The sequence below is a fragment of the Jaculus jaculus genome, chromosome 7, assembly GCF_020740685.1.
Source record: "Jaculus jaculus isolate mJacJac1 chromosome 7, mJacJac1.mat.Y.cur, whole genome shotgun sequence".
NCBI lineage: Eukaryota > Metazoa > Chordata > Mammalia > Rodentia > Dipodidae > Jaculus > Jaculus jaculus.
In genome coordinates this window covers 68,158,416-68,184,190 of record NC_059108.1, presented here as the reverse complement: position 1 = coordinate 68,184,190, position 25,775 = coordinate 68,158,416, and the positions used below count along the sequence as shown (strand labels likewise).

The window sequence follows — 25,775 nt, the reverse complement described above, 5'->3', positions numbered from 1 at the left end:
ATAATCATATTTTAATAAATACTCAAGTACAATTAGCACATATTTAATGGTATTACCAGGTCTTAGTTATTTGCTGGCCAGAGATAGAGCCTAGAATGCAATGAAGTATATACTTTATAACTGGTCTCTTAATATAATGAATCACGGTAGACAATCAGTATACTTAATTCACTGTTTCTCACCTAAAGGTCCCAAGACCCACTCAGGCACCCTTCAATTATTTCAAATCTAGGAAGAAGCAGTGAACCACAGATAGGGTTAGCCAAGTTCTGGCTGCGTCCCAATGGGTCTGTTACTGTTTTGTTCCAACTGTAAATCCAAGATGACCAAGTTATCCATATTCAATGGTAAGTAGAAAATACAATGCAAAGCCAAAAATGTGATGTGGAATTATTGGCAGCAACTACTTTTATCTCCTTCAAGAAGCTGAACTAGAAGTAAATTCTTCATTCTTCTTTTTTTAATTCAATTTATTTTTTATTGGCAACTTCCATACTTATAGACAATAAACCATGATAATTTCCTCCCTACCTACATTTCCCTTTGCAACTCCATGCTCCATCATATCCCCACCCCCTCTCAATCAGTCTTCTTTATTTTTGATATCGTCACCTTTTCCTTCTATTATGATGGTCTTGTGTAGGTAGTGTCATGCCATTTTATGTCTGTAAGAGTGCATTGTAAGGAATCCTACACTTCTTTTGGCTCTTACATTCTTTCCACCCCCTATTCCATAATAGACCCTGAGCCTTGGAAGGTGTGATAGAGATATTTCAGTACTGAGCACTCTTCTGTTACTTCTTCTCAGCATTATAGTGCCTTCTGAGTCATCCCAGAGATCACCACCATCTGAAAAGAGAAGCTTCTCTGACCAAAAGTGAGTATCTTTAATGTATGGGTAAAAGCATTATGGAAAGTATTTGCCAAGCAGTTTGGTGAACATAATATGTACATTTATGCAGACACCAGTAGACATTACACATTTAGGGCTAATGACTTCCCTCCTCATAGGTTTTCAGTATCAGGTATTTATTCCCTCCCATGGAGCCAACCTCCAGTCTAATTAGACAACAGTTGGTTTCCTCCATAACAGACATGCTACTACTGCACCTGGCCAGCCAAATTTAAGGCTTGCAGTATCCTTTTTTTTTTTTTTTTTTTTTTTACCTCTACTGGTGCATTCACTATTTCCCATGGAACTGCATGCAACATAGCTTTTTCCAGCTTCCTGTCAGCTGGTCTACAGGGAGGAGGTTTTCAGCTCAGCTTCAGCAGGAGTTATCAGTGACCTCACAGCCCAAGCATATAAAATCTTCACATAGGGTCTTACCACCTATTTCTGGTGGAAAACCAAGAGCCTTGGCAATGATCTGTCATGTTTTTTTGGGGGGGCATCAGGGTCCTCCCTGGCCAACAACTTACTGAAAGTTACCTCTTCCCTGACACAGGAAATTTTGTAGTAACAATCTCTGGTTTCTACATGCACCATTGTCCAAAAAAGTAGGTTTCCATATGATTTATTCATACCTTCTTAGGTTTTGATTAACCCTCTCCCCCATCTTTTCTTTACTCAATATCTTCACTGACCTCACCTAGGCCTTTACAGCCCCAGTTCTTCTACTTACATATGTACAATACCATCCCTGTGAGTCCTGCCATCTCCTCCCTTACATCCCCTTTCTAATTTACTGGCTTCTGCCATCATGTTTTATTCCAACTCACATACAAGTCCAACCATTTATAGTTAGGATCCACATATAAGAGAGAAAATGTGCCTGTCTTTCCTAAGAAAACTGAAAGGTGAATTAAATATACATTTATTGCTATAAATTTAACAAAACAGAACAAGATACTACTGGAAAGAAGCAACTATAGCTTGATAAATTTGCCCAGAGAAATGACTAGGCAACTGGTTCGAATCATATATATATATGGCTTTTAGTTTGTGGAAACATTGCATTTAACCCCAATGGCATAAGATCTGCATACCTTGTGGGCACCCAAGCAGTTCAGTCCCAAGCTAGTTACAATAAAGCAATGCCTGTCTCTTACCAACAGCCCAAATTATATTTTAACAATGGCTTTGCTCAAAGAAAGTAATTACTGCAAACACCAAAAAACTTTCTCATCTAGGATTTAAGCTAAATAGAAGTTTAAATGTAATCACAAGGAGAGAGAGAAAGCTACTGTGAACTGAAATCAAGTTGCATGAATGACAGTAACATGTTTATAACATACTTAAAATATTCCGTGTTTGCTGTAAAGCCTGTTGAGCAGCTGAGTTGATGGTACCCTATCATGCTGGAAGTAGAGAGTAGTAGCTTGCCTCTGCTATTCTCTGCATGCCTCACTGCTAATATAAGTATTTCTGGCTAGGGAAATGGTAACTTAAGCTCTGTACACTATGGTTCTCCTGGGCAGTAGGCATGCTGGCACACCACTGTAATCTGAGCATAAAGGAGGTTGTGCAGTAGTATTGAAAATTTGAGATCAGCCTGAGCTAAACTGAGATAGTGTCTCATAAAAAAGAGATTATTACAAAAATACAACTGTCTCTTCTGCATTATGGGTCTGTCATGGGGAAGTGAAACCCTTTGTCTCTCAAGATGTTTTAAAGTGAGACATTTTCAATCAGTCATTTATTGGCTACTTTTATATAGCCACCAAAAAACTCCCCAAACAAAATAGAAAATGCCTTACATATAAATCTTGTAGAATCCCATATTGGTTCAATTATGTCTGAAAGCATTAAGACCATATCTTTAGCTGTGTTATGATGGCATATGCCTGCAATGTCAGCACTTGGGAGATGGGGGTAAGAAGATTGGAAGTTCAAGGTCATTCTTAGCTACATACCTCCAGGCCATTCTGGCTACATGAGACCCTGAATTCCTATGTTCTCCTGCAAAATACATCTTCAACTATTTTGGTTTGGTGGTGTCAGTCATAGTCACTTGGGAAGCATGAGGATAGCAAGGCTGAATTCAAGGTGAGCCTGAGACTCAAAGTAAAAAAAAAAAAAAAAAAAAAAATATATATATATATATATATATATATATATATATATATATATATGAAGAGAACTGTGCTTAGCATATACATAAGGCCCTGGGTTCAATCCCTAGTACCACAGAAGAAGAAGAACAAAAGAGTCTTTCTCTCCACTCTTAAATTCTCATTTTTCTTAATTGGTAATACAACCTTATCTGTAGCAGCATATACTCCCAGTCTTTTTACTGGCACAATAAGAAATACTGATCTGGTTTTTATGCTATGGACACTTGAATTTGAATGACTCAAGAGAGTTAAGTGCTAGGACTGCTTCCTGGTGTCCACACTGGTGTCATGAATCTTGCTATATATGTATTTATAAATATAGCTATATGCATAAAGTTATCTCTCTCTCTAATAAAGACTACTCAGTAATTATGCTAGGAATTTGTGGATTATGAATGTTTATTTTTTGATATCTTTATTTTAACAACCTAAAATTATGTGGATATTTTAATTATATTGCAAGTTATTTTCCTGATAAGAATTTTTATGTTATTTCTAGATCTCCACATGGTGATAACTTTATCTCCTTATATATACATCATTTCACAGACACACAGAAAATTATTGTTATTTTCGCATTGCTGATACAAAATTTATGATCACAAGCAGCTTAGGGGATCAAAGGTTTAAGTTTTAGCTTACAGTTTTGAGTGGAAATTTCATCATGGCAGAAAAAATTGGCGTCACCGTGTCACATAAGCAGGGAGTATAAAAGAGAACAAGCAGGGCTGGGCTGTAACACCTGAAAATCCCAATCCCAGCACTTACTTCAGCTAGGCTTTACCTCCTAAAGATTGCACATGTGAGTATATTGGGACATGACATTTACATTCAAACCATCACAAGTACATAACTTTTTATTCCTGAAATTAATGTTCCAAATGCATCTAGTAAAGTGTTTTCCATTTTCTTGACCATACTAGGTTATTGATCACAACTTTGCCCAGTATACATCTGATCACATATATGCTAAAGACAGAAAAAACTTCCTATTCTATTTAATGAAAATGTTGTGGTTTGAATCAGATGTTTCCCATAAACTCATGAATTTTGAATGCTTGGTCCCCAGCTAGTGACAATTTGGGAGGCAGAGTCTTGCAGGAGGAGGTATGTTTCTGGGACTGGCATTGGGTTTTTATAGCCAGTTCCCCCTTGTTGGAGCTAAGCTCACTCTCCTGCTAATGGTTTTTCACATCCTGGAACAGAAGTAATGTCTAATCTTTTCATGTGCCATTTTTTTTACTGCTGTCAGAAGCTATCCCTTATAATCCAAAATGAACTTTTTCCTTCCATCAGCTGTTTTTGTTTTAATGTCCTTTTTTTTTTTTTTTTTTTTTTCCCAAGCAGCATGAAGGTAACTACAAAAGAAAACTGGTACCGTTGGAGTGGGGTCATTAATGCTAGAAATCTGACTGGGTGGCTTTTGGTCTTTTGGAACTGATTTGTGAGGTGGGCAGAATGTGGAAGATTTGAAAACTTGGACTAAGGGATACCTTGCAGTGCTGTAAGTAGACATTAATGAACCATTCTTGTGAGAGCTGGAAGATACAAATGCAAGCATATATGGAGGCTTGGCTGATGAGAGGAAGAAGGTATTTGTCCAGACTGGGCTAGAGGCAGTTTGTGTGAAAGGCTAACTACATTCTGCCCATGTCCTGGGACTTCAGCAGGGTTGATTTAGAAGATGTGGACTGGTATTAGTACATGCATATGGCATAGAAAGAAATCAAAGTTTCTGACTACATACTGAAGTCTGTTTCAGCTGCAATTGTTTGAGAGATTGCTGCTATTGAGACTGGGCCAATTCTGTATTGGGATAGTAAGAAGAATGTTAAATCTTTTGGAAGTAGGGATTTTTTTTTTTTTTCAAGGTAGGATCTCACTCTGGTCCAGACTGACTTGGAATTAACTCTGTAGTCTCAGGGTGGCCTTGAACTCATGGTGATCCTCCTACCTCTACCTCCCAAGTGCTGGGATTAAAAATGTGCACCACTGTGCCCAGCTGGAAGTAGGGATCTTGAAGGAAGAAGGTTGAAAGAGCTTTCTTGATTCTTAAAGTCAGCTTTATTTTCCCCTGAATTAACAAATTTGGTAGGTCACTTGGTGCTATGTAAGTATAACAAATGCAGGAAAGAAAGGCTCATTGGATTTGAAACACAATTGTTTTGGAAATAGCCACTGGGAGATGTGGGGCAAGGTTGTTGAAGCCCATACATGGAGACCCTAGAAAGTCAATGGGGTAGAGCCAGGGCTTGCATTGTTGACCTCAGATTTTGTAAATAGCATAACTTTGAACAGCTACCAAGGAGACATGGTAGTTCAGGATGGATTTTTTCCAGGGCTGTTGGGCACCTGGAAGAGCAGAGGTGGAACCCCAGCACTTCATCACAGTTAAAGATGCAGCACATGAAGCTACAGGATGTGACATTTGTTGTGCTGTTTCTTTTAGTTCTTGAATTTGTTCAATCATTTTTGCAATATCTTTTTAAAAAATACTGCACCTATTGAAGAGAGAGAGGAAGAGAGAGACACACACACTAGGGCCTCTAGCCATTGCAAACAAACTTCAGATGCATCTGGCTTACATGGGTACTGGGAAATCAAACATGGGACTTTTAGCTTTGCAGGCAAGTGCCTTAAACATGAATCCATCTCTCCAGCCCTTATAATATCTTATTTTACAGTGGGAATGTTTACTCTATGCCATTATGTATATTTAACTTGTGTTTTGGTTTTATAGGCTTATAGCTAAGAGACTTTTGATAATAGTGATGATTGAACAGTATTGGGACTGGTAATAATTATGGATACTTTTAAAGTTGAAGTGAATGTATTTTTTCATCACAAAATGGTAATGTATCTATGGGGTTGGAATGTGGTGGTTTGAGTTAGATGTCCCTCAAAAACTCATGTGTTTTGAATGTTTATTCCTCTTCTTATGGTAATTGGGATGACAGAGCTTTGTTGGAAGACTTGTGTTCCTGGGGGTGGGCTTTGGGGTGCTATAGCTCTCTCCCCCTTTGCCAAAGTTTAGCTCACTCTTCTGCAACTATTTTCTACCTGCTGTGGTAGGAGATGATGTCCAACTTCTGCTCTAGGACCATCTTTTCCTGACATCATGAAGCTTACCCTCAAGATTATAAGCCAAAATAAACCCTTCCTGATTTTTTTTAAAATACTTTTCCAGTCTGTAGTTAATAGTTAAAAGGTGACTTCACAATCAGCTACATTGAAGCAACCAGGAGATAAGTTGTTTCTTTTAAGGTACCATTACCTAAGTATTTCCTATTTCAAAGGCAGTTGCAGTTTAGTTCATAATGAAAGGTATGATATGTCTGTGCCATAATTATCATGCATTCTGCAGCATATTTACTGCTGTTTTCACTTAAAAATGAATTATGATCCCCAGAGATCCAATATTTGTTTATTAACTAAATGCAAAATTCTTCCTGTTATCCCTTCATATTCCTTTCTGTGCTCCATGAATATGTAGACAGGCTTAGTTGTTGTTTCTCATATACTTCATCCTTCCATATTAAAATATACAGACTTCATTCAATAATTTTAAGTCTTTGATAAAACAAGTGTCATGTATCCTCTTTTGTTCAGTCTGATTAACTCCTATTAGGCTGTTTAGTTTCAAGCTAGGGCATCATATATTCCGACATACTCAGAAACATTTTTTGAAAAACATTTTCTTAGTTTTGAAATACTCTTTCCTCTCTCATTTTATACAAACTCCCTAAAACAAAGTGTTCTCCATTAGATATGTCTTCAACAAGAGAAGGAAATTTTTATTTAAATATCCCTACACAGCACCTAACTGGACCTCAGTAAATATTTGTTGGATGATTGAATCTATATAAATTGTGAGTACTATATAGGAAATGCTTCCCTCAAATTGTAAGTGATGATTCTAAGGTGAGGAACAAAAAAAGAGTGACTCGGTTTTTGAAGATGATATAACATACTCATGAATAGAAATTAGGTTGTTCACCACAATATCCCTTCAAAAGCATCACACAGGGGAGTAATACAAATATACATCATTGGCTATAGACAAAGTGATCAATTGAGTATGCTTTGAGAAATTGGAACAAAAATGTAAATGAAAAATGGCAGAACATAATACTTGTGTTTTTGACCCTTTTACAGTTGTTTGCACATGAACACAATGTAAGAAAGGAATAAGCAATTCATTCAGTGAACTATCTATTTTAAGAGTCTTGTCACTGGACTTAAGGAATCTTCCACCTGGAATTGTGACTTACCAATTCCCTGGCTGGGTATTAGGATGTTAGAATTGGTTTCTAATGACAGAAAGAGATACTTGACTGATGATTCGTTGGCATTTTAAAAATTTTTCATTTATTTTATTATTTTTGAGAGAGAGAAAGAGAAAGGAGGAAAGACAAAGAGAGAGAATGTGTGCACCAGGGCCTTTCAGCAGCTGTAAATAAACTCCAGACACATGTGCCCCCTTGTGTATATGCCCAACATGGCATGAGCATCACTGTGTGTCTTGGCTATGTGAGACCTGGAGATTTAAACATGCACTCTTAGGCTTTGCAGGCAAGCACCTTAACCACTAAGCAATCTTTCCAGCCCCCATTGACAATTTTGAAAGTGAAACCACTTTGATTTCTCAAATGTGTACTGTTCAAAACCAGGTTAGTGAGAAAAGAACCTTCAGACTACTCTACCTTGTTGCTGGGTTCTGAGTCTGGCAGGAAAGAACAGTGCTTCTGTCATGCAGAAGCAGCTGCTGTTGGGAAACCCATTTAGACAGTGCCCATCTTTCATTTTCATGGTGGTTTTTTCCTTTCCCTCTTCATTTTCTTTCCCATTTAGAAGCATAAGGAAAAATTTTCAGGAGACTTTTCCCAGTGATTTCTTTGTGCTAAGGTAAACCATAAAAATACCAGCAAGATTGGTGCCAATTTGCTCTTAGATATAAATTGGATTAGCCATTCATGTCCTAATAGAATCAGGTATACAAAAGTTGATCAACCAATAGATCTAACCAAGAAACTCTGCCCACAGAGATCTCCATATGAACCAGGTATGATGCTGTACTGTAGTGCCAGGTTCATTGGGAAAGACTACCTGCTTTAGTCAGGAGATATAAGGCAGTAGAAATGAAATTCTCATCACAGAGTACCACTTCTACCACACCAAGGTTTTGTGTTAAGTCTGCAGCTTCTGTTTCATGTACAGGCTGCAGATGGCTGGAGAGCACTGTGCCTCCACAGCACAAAAGTAACTAGGCTGGGAGTATATGATGTAAAGTAGGCTATAATGTTCTTTAGGGTTGACTGTTGAGTTCAATCTCCTTTTCTGTTGCTCTCCTGAAGCAATATAAAACATGGACATAATGAGCCCACCAGGATTTTGTTGGGATCATTGAACGCTGGTCATGGAGACAGAATACTTGCACGTCATGGAGGAGTTATACCCCTCTGGGAGGACCAGGATCTCTGGACTCTGCTTCACCTTCATCTGTGCTTTGACCACAGGTAAAAAGAAGAAAATTAATCACAACTGAAGGTCATCATAAACTTAACTGTTTCCAAGGGTTGGGGATTCCTCTCTGATTTTCTCCCTCTGGATACAAGGCATTGCCCAAGAGATTTGCTCTTTCTTTATTTCTTCCTTCTTTCCCATGCTGAGCTCCCTTCTCAATTCAGTTGTGATATCCCCATAGGTTCCCTCAGGAATTTTTAAAAATATATTTTATTTATTTATCTATTACTTGAGAGAGAGAAAGGCAGAGAGAAAGAAAAATAAAAAATGGGTGAACCAGGGCCTCCAGCTACTGAAAATGAACTACAGATGCATGCGCCCCTTGTGCATCTGGCTTATGTGGATCCTGGAGAATTGAACCAGGATCCTTTGGCTTTGCATGCAAATACTTTAACCACTAAGCAATCTCTCCAGCCCCAGGGATGTTTTAAACTCACAGAAAATCTGTATCCACAGCAATCCCAACATGACTCCTATGTGTGTCTTCATGATTTTATATTTTGACATAGGGAATCACATTGGTTTCAAAGATTAGTATATATTAGTATGTATCACACCTTGAATTTGAAGCAAATTATGTTCCTGCAGCAGACCTATTTCATGAAACGGATGTTGCAGCAGCCACTCCTAGGCTCTGTTGCTTAGCTTTGCATTGGAAAGCTCCACCTATCTGTGGTTATCTTCTGTACTTTGTGGTGTGTGTGTGTGAGAGAGACAGTGGGGGGGGGGGGTAAAAGGGGAGGGAGGAAGAGGAGAGTGAGAAAGAGAAAGATTACTTGGAAAAGTGAGAGGGGCTATCACTTCAGGGATAAAGAATATTTTAGCTTTGTAAGAAAATTCTGAGTGTATATGGAATATTCTATATTAAGTACAAGGACTTACAGCCTAGAGGTGGAATAAAGAAATAACATGTACCTTTGAGCAGCCATAAGTAAGGCTGACTAAGCTAAAATCTGGGACATGATAAGACTCAGAAGCTTTTCTGTGTTGTGAATTATTTATACAAAAATTATTCCCGGGACTGGAGAGATGCCGTAGTGGTTAAATGCTTGCCTGTGAAGCCTAAAAACCCTGGTTTGAGGCTTGATTCCCCAGGACCCACGTTAGCCAGATGCACAAGGGGCACATGCATCTGGAGTTCATTTGCAGTGGCTGGAGGCCCTGGCGCGCCCATTCTCTCTCTCTCCTTCCCTCCCTCTGTCTCTCTCTCTCTCTCTCCCCCTCTTTCTCCCTCTGTTTGTTGCTCTCAAATGGTTTCTCTTCAGATAAATAAATAAAAATAAACAAAATTTTAAAAATAAAAAAATATTCCCAACTGCTATGTGTATACTCCATATATTTGACTTGTTGAATTAGTGAAGTCAGATGCTAAAGTGATAATCCAGGATGTATGAACTATAACATATATACTGATCCTAAAAGTTCATCTCTACTTCTTCACTTCAATATTTAATGCATAGACAGACATTGTTTTTTAGCCCAGGGAACACTGGGCAGTGTCAGGAGAAGTGTTTAGCAAAACTGAGGATGTACCAACAGCTTCTGTTGAGGAGAGGTTAAGAATGTTAAGTGTCTTACAGTGCTCCAGACAGCCACTTCCCTTAGCTGAATCTGGTCCAAACTGGAAAAATGATGCTGCTGTTGGGAAACTCATAGAGACAGTGCTCTGAAGGTCAACTCATCCTCTGCCATTTCCTTCTTGCCTTTATTCTTTTACTTACTTGTCTCCAATTCTACTTTACATTTTTTTATTTTTTTCCCTTTTACTTTTTCTGTCTTCAAGTTTCTGATTTTACACATCACACAGGCATAATTTCATGAAGAACAATATTTTTGTTTTTTTCTGGACAAAGACAAAAAGCTTATTTTGGGTCCCAATACTTAAGAAAGATGAATTCATGAAGCCAAATTAAAAATTGTGAATCAAGCTGGGTGTGGTGGGACATGCCTTTAATCCCAGCACTCAGGAGGCAGAGGTAGGAGGATAGCCATGAGTTCGAGGCCACCCTGAGACTACAGAGTGAATTCCAGGTCAATCTGGGCTAGAGTGAGACCCTACCTTAAAAAACAAACAAAAAAAAAAAAGTGAATCATTTCCCTTAATTTCAAGCTTTCTATTGAATCTTGAAGATAAAACAGAATTAACAATAAGATTTTTTTCATCCACATTCTGTCTTGCTATATGACCCAAGGTACCCCCTCAGTTTATGGGGCAAGCCTTCTCATGCTGCAGACAAGTTCGTTTTTTTACTCGGATTAGAGTCTCCCCTTGAGGACTAAGCCTTAAAGCTAGTGTGACATCCTGAGCAGCAATGCACCCACTAGGCATTTGAACCTACTCTTAGGATCACCATTGTATTTTCAGGAAGATATAGAGTGCCTCAGAAGTATGGAGAGTGTTCCACTGTTCTTGGAAATTAATAATGGAAGGTTGTGGGTTCCTGGGTCCATGGGCTGGGCCCAGTCCCCCAAGGCATCCCAGGCAACTATGGAGGTGAGGACACAAGAATCACTCTCAGGAGACTGTTTTGGTGAACAGCTCTTGGCTTATTGTCAGAGAAATGGGTTTATTAAACAGTTGAAAGTGGGAAGAGGATCCTAAGGGGACTGGATGTCCAAGGTTGCTTGCTGATGCCTAATTAGCATATGGGGACATTCCTTCCAGCATGTAGGCAATGGCAGGGGGAGGGGATGCAAAGGTGCTGGCTGATACCATATAAGAAGTTTTCTATGCAACTGGCCAAAGGCCAGAGGGTCATGAGAAAAGCCTAAGTCTTATCTGAATGGTCAGGTATCTTGTGCTTGGAGAGGGAATGGTCTTACTTCCTGCCAATCTTGGGTCTGAGATTTTGTCTGGGGGTCCAGCTCACTGTGACCCCCAAGAATGGGGAGAGGATCCTGGCTCGCTGCAACCCCAGAGACTTGGAGGAGGAGCTCCCCTGCTGGTCCAGTCCCTGTGATATGACCAGTGGTTCAGGCTGCTGTGACCCCTCCATAGCCTGGGGCCTTCATGTCAGATAACTTAGGTTTGCTTTAACCCAGGACCCTTCCTATGTCCAATAGCTCCCCCTTTGTTTTTGTAATGGGGAGTTGGCATCATATTGAGTGAAATCCTTATAGTCTATCATAGGCTTAGATAGGGCTAAATGGTGCATGAGCACCTGATTTGTATCAGCCTTCGTAATATTAGTTATTTGTTATCTGAGAAATTTGATGAGGCAGGGGGCTACAAGTAATAGGATTCCTATAGCAAGAAGGGGGCTAGGGAGGGGGAAAGCCAAGAGACTAAAGGGTTAGAACACCAGATGATGGGATCCTCAGGCTTGTATCAGTCAAGCAGCTCCTTGTGGAGTTTGGTTTTTTTTTTTTTTTTTGAGTTTTAATACCTGGTTCAACAACATTTGATTCATTAACAAAAAAGCAACATTCTCCCAAGACTACACATGTCCCCCTATATTCAGCAGTAATGAGGTCTAAGGCTCTATGGTTTTGAAGTATCACACTCACGAGAGAGTTCAGTTGTCTGTGAAGATATTCGAGGTTGTTGCTGGTGGATATCATGACCTGGTCAAGCTTGTCTTAGAAGTCTCCCACAAGTTGGTTGATCTGGGCAAGAACGGCACCTGCAGCACAGGAGGCACCAAGGAACAGTGTCAGGCTGAGGTCTAGCAGCAGCAGGATGAAAATCTCTCTCTCTGTTGGGCAGGAGGAGCTGATAGGCATCTCCCTCTTCCTCATAGAGATACACCTGTGGAACAACCAAGACTGGGGAACATTAAGTGGGGGAGGAAATATTTATGCATGGGATGGTTAGCCCTTCACACCATAGGAAAGCAGGTGCCTTGATACAAGTGGTCCTGGTTATGGAAATATATACTTTTGGTCTCAGAACTTACATACATATTCCTAGATTTGAAAATAACCCTTTTGACATCTATGTTTTTTTTATTGTTGTAGAGTTAAAACTAAGGGAAAAAATGTCTTAAGGTCTTGTTTATTTCCCTCTTGGAAAGCTCGTGTTGTATATTACTTAATAGACCATTTATATATTTAAGGTGTTTTTTGGTTAAACATTTCTCTCTGAGTGTTTAAGACCATGCAGATAGCCAAAATTTAATTAAGGATTAATTTTGGAGGTCACTAATGGCTCTCCAAAGATTTAGGGACCCAGGAGTAGTCCTATAGCCTTTAAGTATGTATGTATTGAACATATTTGACTAGTGAAATAGATTTACAAGAGCTTCTAAAATCATTTTGTCTATCCTTTTAAAATTTTGTTGTCCTATAGCAGCACAACCATATATCTGAGGCATAGAAAGCAGGCACATTTAAATGTCTAATAGCTATAAATACAGACAGAACCTGTTACTAGTCTTGAAACAATACCAATTAATTTACAAACACACACACTAATTAATTTAACCTAGAAATTGTCAAAAAAGGACAAGTAAGACAGTATAAAGTATTAGCACCTGTGTTTGAAAACATCTTTGATTAGTTAAGATACCTGTGTGGGTATCAATTACCCAGAGAACATTGAAATTATTTTTATCAGATGAGGACCATTGTTTGAGCATGAGGCTGTACCCTAAGGTAGGGGATATGTCTTAAGAGGTAATTTTCTAATGAGCACTGGACTTAAGATGCCAAAAATGAGATAGTGACTTTACATACAATAGAGCAGAATCTGGTATTTTTTGAGCCAAAAGAGCCAGCTAAATTCTAATATAGCCCTTGATAAATCTTTTTTGAAAGAAAAGGCAGAATTTGACAACAAATGATTTTGGCTTACTTTTGATAGCTATTGATTTTATGTGCCATAGAAATTTTTATTAACATAAAACAATGTTATGTTTTACCCATGACTTAAATTTGATAAAGCTTAAGCAAGATATCCCAATATATTTTAGCCTGAAAATTAGATTTTTGTTCCTTAAGAGTTTGTAAACACTTGAAAAATCTCTTACTTTAGGCATGATGTTTAGGTTTAGCCTGAAAATTCTTTCCTATACATGCACATCTTTATGGACATACTTTAACATTCTGATGTAAGTACCACTCAAAAAGCATTTTTAACCAGCATTCTATGTCCAACATTGAAAAGTTTCTTTCCAGTTCTTTCTATCAACTATTTCACCCCATAATTAACCATCTTTCTTATAAGACTATTAAGAGAAACTACACCAAACTGACTGAGAAGCAAGTAGTCTAGATTGAAGACAATTTTATGTCAATACCTCTAACACACTTGGAAATGATTTTATTAGGAGAAACTAAGGCAAATTTTGTCTCTATCTTGAGGCAGACTGGCCTGGAAGTTAGGTCAGTTGCCTCCTCCTTTTAAGTAACAGGACATTACAACCTTTTTTTGTTTTAAATACCTGACAAATTATAAGTCACCACCACAGAGAGAATTCTGTTGTTTGCAATAGTCCTCTATGTAAGTTGAAGTTGACCTAGAACATAAACTCCACAATTATATTTATGATATCATGGAACAAAGTATGGCATTGTTTACATAAAAGTTCGTTCACCATAGGCTTTAGTTAAACATGACACTTTTTTCTCTTCCTTGTCACTTTTTGGTGCCAGCACTGCAGTGGCTGGGTGGGGTTTGCATACACCTTTAGATCAGCCCTGCCCAGCTCCAGCTCCTGGGCACTCACCCAAGGTCCAGTCTGGTACACGTGGCTGAGACAACTACTGGCCTGTGGCAGAGTCTGGCTACCTGAAGGGGAAAGAAGGGAGAGGGGCCCTGGGAGCTGCTGGGAAAAGAGGGGACCCCAGGACCACTGGGAGGGGGTGCTGGAGAAAGAGGCAGAGACATGGCACCTGCACAGGCCCAGGTGCCATTGTTGGATATGTGTAAGCCTGCCACCTGACCCGAGCTGATTTGTACCCCTTGCAGTTTTCCTGCTGCCCTAGTGGAGAAACTTGAAAGAAGATGAAAAGGGAGTGAGGGTATATTTCCTTCCTGAACTTTTTGTTTGCTAGTCAGATAAGCTATGTAGGTCCACATTCCTGGGCCACATGGATGCCCAGAAATCATCCAGGGGGTGACCTGGAGGACTTCCCCAAAAGAGCCAGCCTTCCTCTGGGAGAGCTTAATTCCCTTAACTTTCAGAAGAACCCTTAATCTACATATCTGTGATTTTGTTTGGTGGGAGATAATATTATTCAGCAGAAAAAGAGTGGACCGGTGACATGTCCTACAGGATTTTAAAAGGTCGATGTGTTATCAGCTTTTCGTGTTGGAGAGAAATAGAGGGCTTTTGCCAATACCTAGTGGGCTGTTGGGGTCCAGACAGAGGATTGCTGACCTTCAGTTAATACCAAAGAGTGGCCTCAGCCAAGATATATCAGTTGCCACTTTGTCGTGTCTGGTCCATCGCCCTGCCTATGTCTGACAGAAGATTATGGGTCAGAAACTTTCATTCTTTCCATTGACTATATATGTGTATGTGTGTATGGGGGGGTGTACATATGTATATGGTATATTTTGATCACAATTCCCTCCCATTACTTTCTTTTGCCCCTTCCCATCTCCAAATGAACCCTTTCTTTGCAATAGCCCCTTTTGTACTCTGATGTCTTTTTACTACTGTGTGCATGTGGTGTACCATTAAGTGTAATTATGATTGCCTACATGAGTATCTGTGGGAGATTATTTGCTAGAACACATGCAACTTATCAGTGGCTAGACAACTGAGAAACATGTCTCCCACTCTCTCAGCAACCATTAACTGCTAATAATTCCTTAGGGAGGGATGGGTGCCTCATGCCATTCTCTATTATCCATGACATAAATGTATAAAATCTCATTATTATTATTATTATTATTATTAGTATTATTATCATCTTATTATTGGAAAAAACACACCCTACTAGAATCAACTTAGGTGAGGAAAGTATTTAATTTGGCTTATAGTTTCAAAAGGGAAGTTTCCTCATTACAGGGAAGGTATAGCAGAGTAGGCAGTCAGGCATCTCATCTTGTCACTGTAAGAGGAAGGAAGTTGTCTCAATGAGTTAGTTCTGAACACCCAGTGATTGGACTAATAAACATCAAGGTCAGTCCTCAGTGACACACCTTCCAAAGGCTCTATAAACTTCAAAAAATTTCCACCAATTAATGATAAATTGTGAAGTGGGGTTTGTTATTGAAACCATTATAACATGAGAGATAGTTCAGTGGACAAGCACTTGATATATAGCTCTAAGTACTTGAGTTTGGAATAATAGATCCCACTTAAAAATTGGAAGCTGTGGTAGGTTTCTGTGTGCCTAGCAAGAAAGGAGATGGAGACAGGAGAATTTCCTGGAAAGTCTCAAAATGGAATGAACAAGAGAATGCCTTAAACAAGGTGGGAAGCAAAGACCAATTCAAAGATTTTCCTCTGACTTCCATACATGTGCCATAGCATGCACGTGTCTGTACTCACACACATGAACATGTGTTCATTTTTCTCTGGGGTCTGGTGTAGCACAATTAAGACCATTGACTCATGGAATGTTAGGCAAAGTTTTATTGGGTATAAAAAGAAAGAAAAGAAAAAGAAAGTCTGCACCCCAGAAGTAATATGGGGGGGGGGAAGTAGCTGTCCTGAACTGTTCAGAGTGTCAGCTTTTATTGGAAATAACCACAGAATGTTAGAAAAAAAACAGGATGGGAGTTAAACCATAAACCACAATTTACATGTGACAGTTACAGCCATAAAAGTTAAAAAAATATATATATATATCTGTTGGTCAGTTACAGGAAGCACTGCATGGGGGGGGTGCAAGGTAGACCTGTGACCAGGAGTCCCACTTATCTTAAGGAGAATTCTCAACAATGCAGGCCCCAGGAAATGCACAGCCTCTTGTTTACCTGTCATTAGCAGAGACCCCTGTTTGTCTACCATCAGCAAGCCTACTATTCTCTAGGCTAGGAATAAAGAAATGTTGAGAAATACATTTTTCTCTCTTTACATTTCCCCCTCTGACACAGCACTGAGTTAAATCTTTGATTCATGAGGGATAACATCTAGGGTTTGTTTAGTTCAGGTGTGTGTGTGTGGGGGGGGGAGCATATTGTGTTCATAATACCATAAGTTTAATAGAACTAATTCTATATTTTAATATATCTACTTAGAGAGGGCCCTATGGTAATACCTAAGAGTAGTAGTATCAGGGGGGCCATCAATAGAAGAGATAAGGTAAATTTTTCATGGAGACCAACTAAACATAGACTGAAACCAATTATTATTTTATCTAAGGCCATACATAGGCCCCCTTGTTTTATAAAAATGTAAGTCTAATCCTCTTTTATTTTGTTCCCTTCACTTTCACAGTCATTGGAATGTTTAGAATGACCTGGTGGGGGCCCTTTCAATGTCCTAATATGCCCCAGTATGGTATGTCTTGATCCAAGCTGTCACCAGAAGCAGCCTTGACTGCGGGAACAATGGATTCCTGGACTCTTGATAGAACAGAAGAAGCATTTCATTAGTAAAGTCTGTTCAAGATCCATCCAGGACAGAATGGAGGGTGTGTGTGTGGAGAGGTTCCATATATAATTTTAAATGGAGTGATTTTTTTTTTTTTTTTGTACACAAGTGGTACATCTGGCCCTTAAGAGGGTGAAGGGAAGGAGTCCCATTCATCCTTTGCCAGTCTCTAGGGTTAATTTAGTTAAACTCTCCTTCAAGGCTAGGTTTATCCTTTTTACCTGTCCTGCACTTTAGGATTGATAGACACAATGTAGTTTCCAATTAATCCCCAGAGTTACAGTTGATTTGTTAGTGATTTTTGACATAAAGGCAGGCCCATTATCTGTTTCTATCCTGAGATGCAACCCATAGTAGAGAATAATCTCCTCTAACAATTCTAACAATTTCTTAGTCACTATTTGGGCTGTCTCAGACTTGGTTAGGAAAGGTTTTATCTATTCTAAAAATCTATCAACTTAAACAAGTAAATACCTAAATTTATATTTATTTGGCTTTACTTCTGTGAAATTAACTCCCCAATATCATCTACCTGGATCTGTTTTCTTTGTTGTTGTTGTTCTCTCATCCCCCATTGGTGGTACCATACAAGAGGAGGCATTTGTCTGTTGACAGACCTGACAGTGGGTGGTGATGTCATTGATGATTGAGTCCATACCTGGAAAGAAACTCTTTCCTTATTAGCTTGGCTAGTGTTTTGCTTTCTAAGTGAATTTCTTTTTTCTTTTAAAAAAATACTTTATTGTTTATTTATTTATTTGACAGAGAAAGAGGGAGAGAGAGAGAGTGAGAGAGAATGTGTATGCTGAATTTCTTAATGTAATAGTTTAGCAAGCCTCCACCCTAGGACTTGAGGCAGCAACAGTCTCCATTCTCCAGTTGATACCATCTTTGTGGGGGGCCTGTTTCTTTATCAGATGAGAGGTGAGCTGTAGGTTTTGTTTTGTGTAGACATTCACTGTTTTGTCCTTTCCCAATATCAGAGTCTTGGTCAGTGCTATCAGTTTAGCTTTCTGAACTGATGTACCCTGAGGAAGGGCCTCAGCCCATGGGGTTTCTTCCAAAGTCATCACAGCTGCCCCTGCATACCTGATTTTATCAATGACAAAGCTGTTGTCATCAGAATACTTCACCAGGTCATGGTATAGCCAAGCCACATCTGTCAGGTCTCAGTGGAGTCCATAGAAGGCAGAATGATCTCTAGGCAGTCATGCAGAGGGGTTGATGCCTCATCAGTTTCTGGCAGCAGGGAGGCTGGGTTCAAAGCCTTGGTTTGGCTGAACTGTATTCTTGGTTGATTCTAAGAGCAAGGTCTGATAGTGGGTTATGTGAGAGTTGGAAAGCCATCAGTATTGTGGCTCTTTAAAAGAGTCTCTATCATATGTGGAGCTGTAATTGATAAAGTCGAGCCCTTAGTTAATTTGCCAGTGTCCACTATCAGAATAACAGCAACTGTAATAGCCCAGAGACAAAGAGGCCAGCCAGGATCTACTTGGTCTAACTAATTAGACAAGTAGGCCACTGGGCAATGCCATGGCCCCAGTCTTTGAGTTAAGATGCCCCTGGCTGTCTCCTTCTTTTCATGCAAGTGGAAGGGTTTGGTTAAGTCTGGAAGTACAAGGGCAAGAGCTTATGTCAGAAATAACTTTAGTTCTTGGAATGCTTGTTTCTCATTTTCAATCCAATTAAAATCCTCCCCCACTTTTTTTTTTTTTTTTTTGGTCCTCTCATGTCTTCATATAGAGGCTTGGCTAATTCAGCAAACCTTGGGATCCAAATTCTTCAATACCCTACAGCTCCAAGGAATTACCAGATCTGTCTCTTAGTGGGGATTTGAGTGATGGTCTGAATCCTAGAGGCCAACAGCATACTTTTACTTTCTTGGTGTTTGTATCCCAAGTAGGTTGCCTTACCCACACACACACAATTGAGCTTTTCTGGATGATACATCATAGTCCAGATGCTGTAAATTGTCCAGGAGACACTCTGTGGCAGAGAGGCATTCTTCCTCCCTTTCTGCAGCTGGGAGAAAGTCATCCATGCATTGTAGGTGAGTGGGCTCCGGGTTTTCTTTGTGAAAGGCCTGCAAGTCTCTATGAAGAGTCTCATCAAAGAGAGTGAGAGAAGTTTTAAATACCTGTGAAGCCTAGCCAAGGTTAATTGCCCACTGGTGTCTTGTTCTGAGACTATCCATTTAAAGTAAAAAAATGGGTTGATTTCCCTGTCCCAATGGGATACTAAAGAAAGCATCTATTAGGCACAGCACAGTATATATTTGCCTTTCAGGTAGAATCATACTGAGTAGAGTATAAGGGCTGTCTTGTGGGGCCTTGTGCCTTCTGGAAGGTAGCCACCATGATCTTAGCCATCTTAGAAGATAGACATCTTCTGGAGTGTCTCTATTATTATATAATCTCCTGGCAGCAGTCTCTATGAACTCTCTTTGAAAGAAGTTTACCCTGAAAGCCTTCTATTTTCTGAATCTTCTTTCTAATATCTGATGCAGACTGAGTTATAAAAGCAATGTTAATAGTTTGTCTATTCTCAGGGGCCTCAGGATCTGGGGGGGGGGAGGGTCGCATGTCCTTTATCCTTTCTGCAGCCTTTCTTAGGAAAGCAGTGGGGGAGTCTATGGGCCCTTGGGGCACTTCATTCATCTTAGAAAAACTTGTAGGGTGTTGAGTGAGTGGCTACCTGGAGACCACCCATCAGAGTCCAGAAAAAAATGGTTAAAGGATGCCCTACCTTCAGTGATGTTGGGAGACCAGTCCCATCACATGGAAGGGGAGACCTTGTCAGTAACATTAGGGTTCTCTGTGAGGTGGCTGTCAGCTCCCAACACTAGTTTCTTGGCTTCCCTTCAGGTTCTTTCATGTTCCTCTGTGGTGAAGAGGGTCTGGAAGAGTTGCTGACAGTCCTTCCATGTGGGCTGATGGGTATAGAAGACTGTCTGGAGAAAGGAGATTAGAGAACCTGTTTTGAATGATTTAGGTTTAGCAGTAAGAATGGGGGTGCTGGAAAACTGAACCTAGGTCTTTAGGTTTCCCAAATAAGTACTTTAACCATTAAGCCATCATTTACTTGATGCCCCTTTTATCATCTGTTTATATCCTGATATACATTTTAGGTAAGTCTGATGTTGCCTTATGTAAGGAATTTGTAATTTGATCAAGTACCTTGACTTATTTTACCTATCTAACCTTTTGTCTACTCAGATATTTCTTCTAGCAGATGTGACTTAGGTGTTCAAAAGAGAGAAACTATAAAGAGAAACAAAGTTAAATTCCTTGTCCTTATCAGAGACAATTGGTCATTTTGTCTCTGGACAGGGTCAGGGGGACACATGGCTTTGACTTGTATGGGGTCTGAGAAAAAGGGGGCAGCATCCCTTTTCCCAGAGTACAGCTTGCCATGACTTTAAATAGTATATAACAGTAAGAAAGAGCAAAAGGAAATGACAGAGCAGAGAGCTAAGCATACTAACATTTCTTGCTTTACTCTGAAGTTAGTTATTTTATTTTAACTTAGGAAATTTATTTTATACATTTGTTATACATAAGGTGTAATACATAAGGTGTTGTTTATATCTAACCTGGTTAGACCTCTAAATAACATGAATTACATCAGTGCTTATGAGTTTGTGGTCCACCTAGCATAGGACATTGCCTGTGCTTAATGAAAGCTTAATTTACATTAAGTCTCTGTCCCTATATAAAACTTTTAGAGCATCTTTGAAAGTTTGTAAACAGTTGAAAATTGTTCACTTCAGGCATGGTGTTCAGGTTTAGCCTGAAAATTATCTTTATGTTCCTTCTAAAAGGAAATTAATTTTAGGTCAAATTTGGTCTTTTTAGATCTCTGACATCCTTTGTACATACACATATCTTTATCTGCATACTTTAACATTCTGATCTAAGTGCCACTGAAAAAAAGGATTTTTAACAAGCATTCTATGTCAAACATTGAAAAATACCTTCCCCTACCTTCCAGTGAGTTGTTGGCCAGGGAGGTCCCTGATGCCACCAAGACATTCATTTTAGGCCATTGCTGAGGCCCTTCATTTTCCACCAGGAATAGATGGCAAGACCCTATGGCTGAAGACTCCACATACTTCAGCTGCTAGGTCACTGAGAAATCCTGCTGGAACTGAGCTGATAACCTCCTCCATGCAGACCAGCTGAAAGAAAGCTGGAAGAAGCCATTCTGCATGCAGTTCAATGGGAGAGAGTGAAATGACCAGTGAAGATACTCAACAATGGACACTGCAAGCCTTATATTTTGCCAGCTAGGCCAAATGAGTCAACAGGTGCAATAATGGCACGTCAGCCCTGGTGAAAACCAACTGACTTCTAATTGGACTGGATGCCTGCTCCATGGGAGGGAATACTTTTCTGAATACTGAAAAATTGAAACTTGAGCCCTAGGGGTGAAATGTCTGCTGTCTGGCTAAATGTATATATTATGCTTATCAAACTGCCCAGTAAACACTTCTCTTAATGCTTATACCCTTATATTAATGCTGCTCTCACTTTTGGTAGAGAATCTTGTGTTTTCAGATGGCAGTGAGCTTGGGATGACACAAAAGGCATCATGGTGCTGGAAAGAAGTGACAGGAGTGCTCAGCACTGCAATATCTCTATCACACCTTCCAAGGCTCAGGGTCTATTGTGGAAGAGGTGGAAGAAAGAATGTAAGAGCCAAAGGAAGGATAGGACTCCTTACAATGTGTTCCCCCCAGACACAAAATGGCCTGGATATCCATGACCTTACAGTGCCTGACACTACCTACATAAGACCATCATAATAGGAGGAAAAGATCATGACATCAAAATAAAAGAGAGACTGATTTAGAGGTGGAGGGGATATGATAGAGAATGGAGTTTCAAAGGGGAAAGTGGGCGGTAGAGAGGGCATTACTATGGAATATTTTTATAATCATGGAATTATTAATAAAAAAAATTTGAAAAGGAAAAAAAGAAAAATACATTCCCAGTTCCTTTAATCATCTCATCTTAACCAATAATTCACCATTTTTCTCATAAGACTATTAAGAAATCTATACCAAATTGATTAATCTTATTACACACCAACAAAGAAGCAAGTAGTCTGGCTTCAAGGGTTAATCATCTTATTATTGGAAATTTGTAGAGAAAAAGCCTCCCTTAGTGTTTAGATCACCAAAAAAATTCTTTACCTGACAACCAGACTTGCTTTATAATACCACTATTATACCTTCAGATTGTGTGTAACACATTGATTTGAGATGGATCCTATTAATAAACTCCATGAACTACACTTTTTATGAATACAAGACAAAAAATGATGGCCATTTTGGGGATAATCTTCAATACCTCTAACACATTTGGAAATGTTTTTATTAGGCTAAGGCAAATTTTTATTTCTATCTTGATGCCCTGACCAGCAGGGAGTCGAACAAGGACTTGAGGGGAAGTTAACCTGAATGGGAGAAGGCAAACAGACACAAGAAGGAGACCAAGCTAGGTATTTGTCAAGGTCTTGAAGTTTATTTTTACACATAGGTTTTTATAGGGCTGTAGGGGGAAGGAGTCATATTCAGGCCAGAGATCACAGGATTACTGGTTAAATGCAATTTCTTTGTTTCTTCATCAATTACCGGCAGCACCAGTAGAGGCTATCACCCAGGCCTAATGGCTTCTTCATTTCTGGTAATAGACCATTAGATGAGGAAATAGAAACTTAACTTGCTATATGGCAGTTTCTGTCAACATGGCCAAGGTTTGGTTTATATCTCCCAACATCTTGAGGCAGGCTGGCCTAGAACTCAGGCCAGTTGCCTCCTTTTAAGTAACAGGACATCACAATCTTTTAAAAATACCTGGCAAATTATGATTCACCACCTCAGAGAGAACTCTGTTGTTTTTAATAATCCTCTATGTGAAGGACAGAGAAACTAGACTGATGCCATGACAGGCTTCAATAGAGCGCTGCCCTGGCTAGGCCTGAGTTTTAAGCCAGACCCTAGACATGCCCAGGACATGCCTGAGACTTGCCCAGGACTTGTCATTTCTGCCTTTCTGCCCCAGCCAATCAGAAGCACACAAATGTTACTGCTTCCCGCTTAGCCAATCATAATGAAGATTACCTAACCTGCCTGGAATTCCCCTAACCCTTGCCAGCAATATCCTAAACCAATCAGAAGAATACAAGTATAGTTACTGTTTAAGTCAACCAATCATGTACCCATCTCCTTCTATGTTCAAATCCCTATAAAAACCCTACCCTCCCACTACTCTGAGCTCCTGTATGGATCCACTGTGTTGGTGAAGTCAAGAGAGCGAGCTTAAGCCTGAAATAAAGCTCCTTGCCCTTGCATACGTGTTTGGTTCTCCTTGGTGGTCACTGGGGTGCCAAGAACTGGGCATAACACTATGTAAGTTGAAGTTGACCTAGAACATAAATTCAGTAATTATATTTATGAGATCATGTAACAAAATATGGCTTTGTTTACGTAAAAATTTAGCTCACCATAGGCCTTAGTTAAATCTGACTTTTAAAGATAAAAACCAAAAAAAAATCCTTAAAATAAATCAAATGTCAACAAAAACTCTAAGAAACACCTGTTGGACTATTTGGATTAATAAAAAAACCCAAAGGTGTCTATAAACCATGTCTTATTTGTTTAAAGCCCAAACAAAAGAGGAAATATCAGGCATAGTTCAAATTAAAATTACGAACTTATTTTTATCAAGAAATTCAAAAGTCACATGGTTTAAAATGTAGAGTCTGGCTGTCACATTGGAACCTCCTGTCTCAGCTTCCCAAGTAGGTAGGATAATAGGCTTAGTTCATTTTATTGTTTATCTTTTTCTTTTCTTAAGATCTTTAAAGTGATTTTTAACCAGTTTTATAGGAGATTTTTCAACAGAATGGTTTTGACCCATATCTTCAAAGACGAGGACAAGACAAATACACAACACCAAGCACAAACATTCCAGCAATAAAGTTTCTGCTGACTTTGCCATGTGGCTGCCAAACCAAAACTTAACTAGAAACAGATCTCCATTTAAAATCTCTGAATGGAGCCAGAAAGGACAAAGGGCAGGCCCTTGATCCCTCATCCAGTTTTCTCTTGGACCCAGGAAAGTGTGCAAAACCAAAAAACCAGGAAAAGCAAGAAAAAAAGGGAAAACAAAAAGAAGAGTGGAAAAAGCACCTCTGGAGTTTTTAACCCAATAAAGGAGGGGACCAGCAGTCCTGGGCAAAAATTTCCTGTCAATGGCTTGCTACCAACTCTAAAACCAGAAATATGCAGATGGAAATGTGGTTCTCAGGCAGAGACTAGGGGTCCTTCCTGGTTCAGTCACCCCAGAGTCAGTGAGAGAGGTCTTAAAGTGTGGAACCAGGGCCAGCCCACAAATGCTATGGGGTCTGGTGTCACACAAGTAAGACCATTGACTCACAGAATGTGAGGCAAAGTCTTATTAAGTAAAAAAAGAAAGAAAAGAAAATGAAGAAAGTCTGGTCTTTGCCCCAGAGGAAATATGTGTGGTGGTTGGGGGGAGTACAGGGGAGGAGGGGGACAGTAACCCTGAACTGTTTGGAGTGTCAGCTTTTATTGGAAATAACAACATGATTGTTATGAGAATGTAAGGACCAGCATATGGTCCAGGGCCAGTTTGGGATAAACAAGTTTGTTGTGAGAGTAAAAAGTGCAAAGTCAAAGCTTGTAAAAAACAAAACTAAGACTAAGGTGTGTGTGGTGACATAGTAGAGATTAGCAGGTGTGTGTGTGGAACTCTAGATAAGTAGTGGAAGGTATAAAAACCCCAGCTGCTCAGCAACCGTTGTCTCAGTCTTCCCGACACTATGACTGACTGAAAGGTTGCTCAGCAGTCTGGACCGAGACCTCTGCGAGACGCATCACCGATCCGAATTTATCTGCCCGACATGCTGTCCGAACGATCAAGACTCGGCTTGAAACACCGCGAACCGAGAGAAAAAGTCGCAGCACAGACTCCGCGTTGCCAGGTCATAAAGCATCCGAGACGTCGCAACCCAAGTCTCACGTTACTGCAACCCAAGTCTCGTGTTATCAGGTTGTATACATGTTAGACTTGTTAGAAATATTCTTGTGTTAGTAGTGATGAATATAATTTGGTTATATATTATATTAGCTATAATATTAGTTGTGATAGTTTGGACTTGCTTGTGTGTGACTTTCATCCCAGTAAACTCCTTTGCAAGTATACCAGTGTCTGAGTATCATTGACCTTCGTGGGCGGAATCCTCTCAACCAATCATCTTTAAGAGTGCTCGCAACAGTTGGCGTAGTCGGCAGGATCCGCCATAATTAGAAGGTCAATTTCAAATTATAGCTTCTAGAAATCCTAGCTTTGAAATTGAAACTAAGTGTATGACTAAGTGACCGACGGGTTAGTACCAACCACCACGATGCCAACTCTGTAACAGGAGGAAGAGCGGGTATTGGTGCTGGAAAAAGCCCGGCCGGGAAAACACCACCCTCCCTAAGGGTGCGGAATTACCGGTACCTTGACGCCACAAAGCCAACTCTGTAACAGGAGGAAGAGCGGGTTGATGCGCATTGGAACCGAGTCACTAAATCAGGACTTATGTGGAAATTTCTGAGCAAAAGGATTGAAAGAAGAGCTGATTTAAAATTTGAACAGCTAATGAGACTAGAAAATCCATCGAATTTGACCTGGT

General features: G+C 39.7%; 1 gene segment (V, D, J or C); it reads right to left on the bottom strand.

Moving 5' to 3' along the window:
- Positions 1-25,775, bottom strand: part of LOC101600058 — a 746,857-nt gene that overhangs the window by 442,071 nt on the left and 279,011 nt on the right.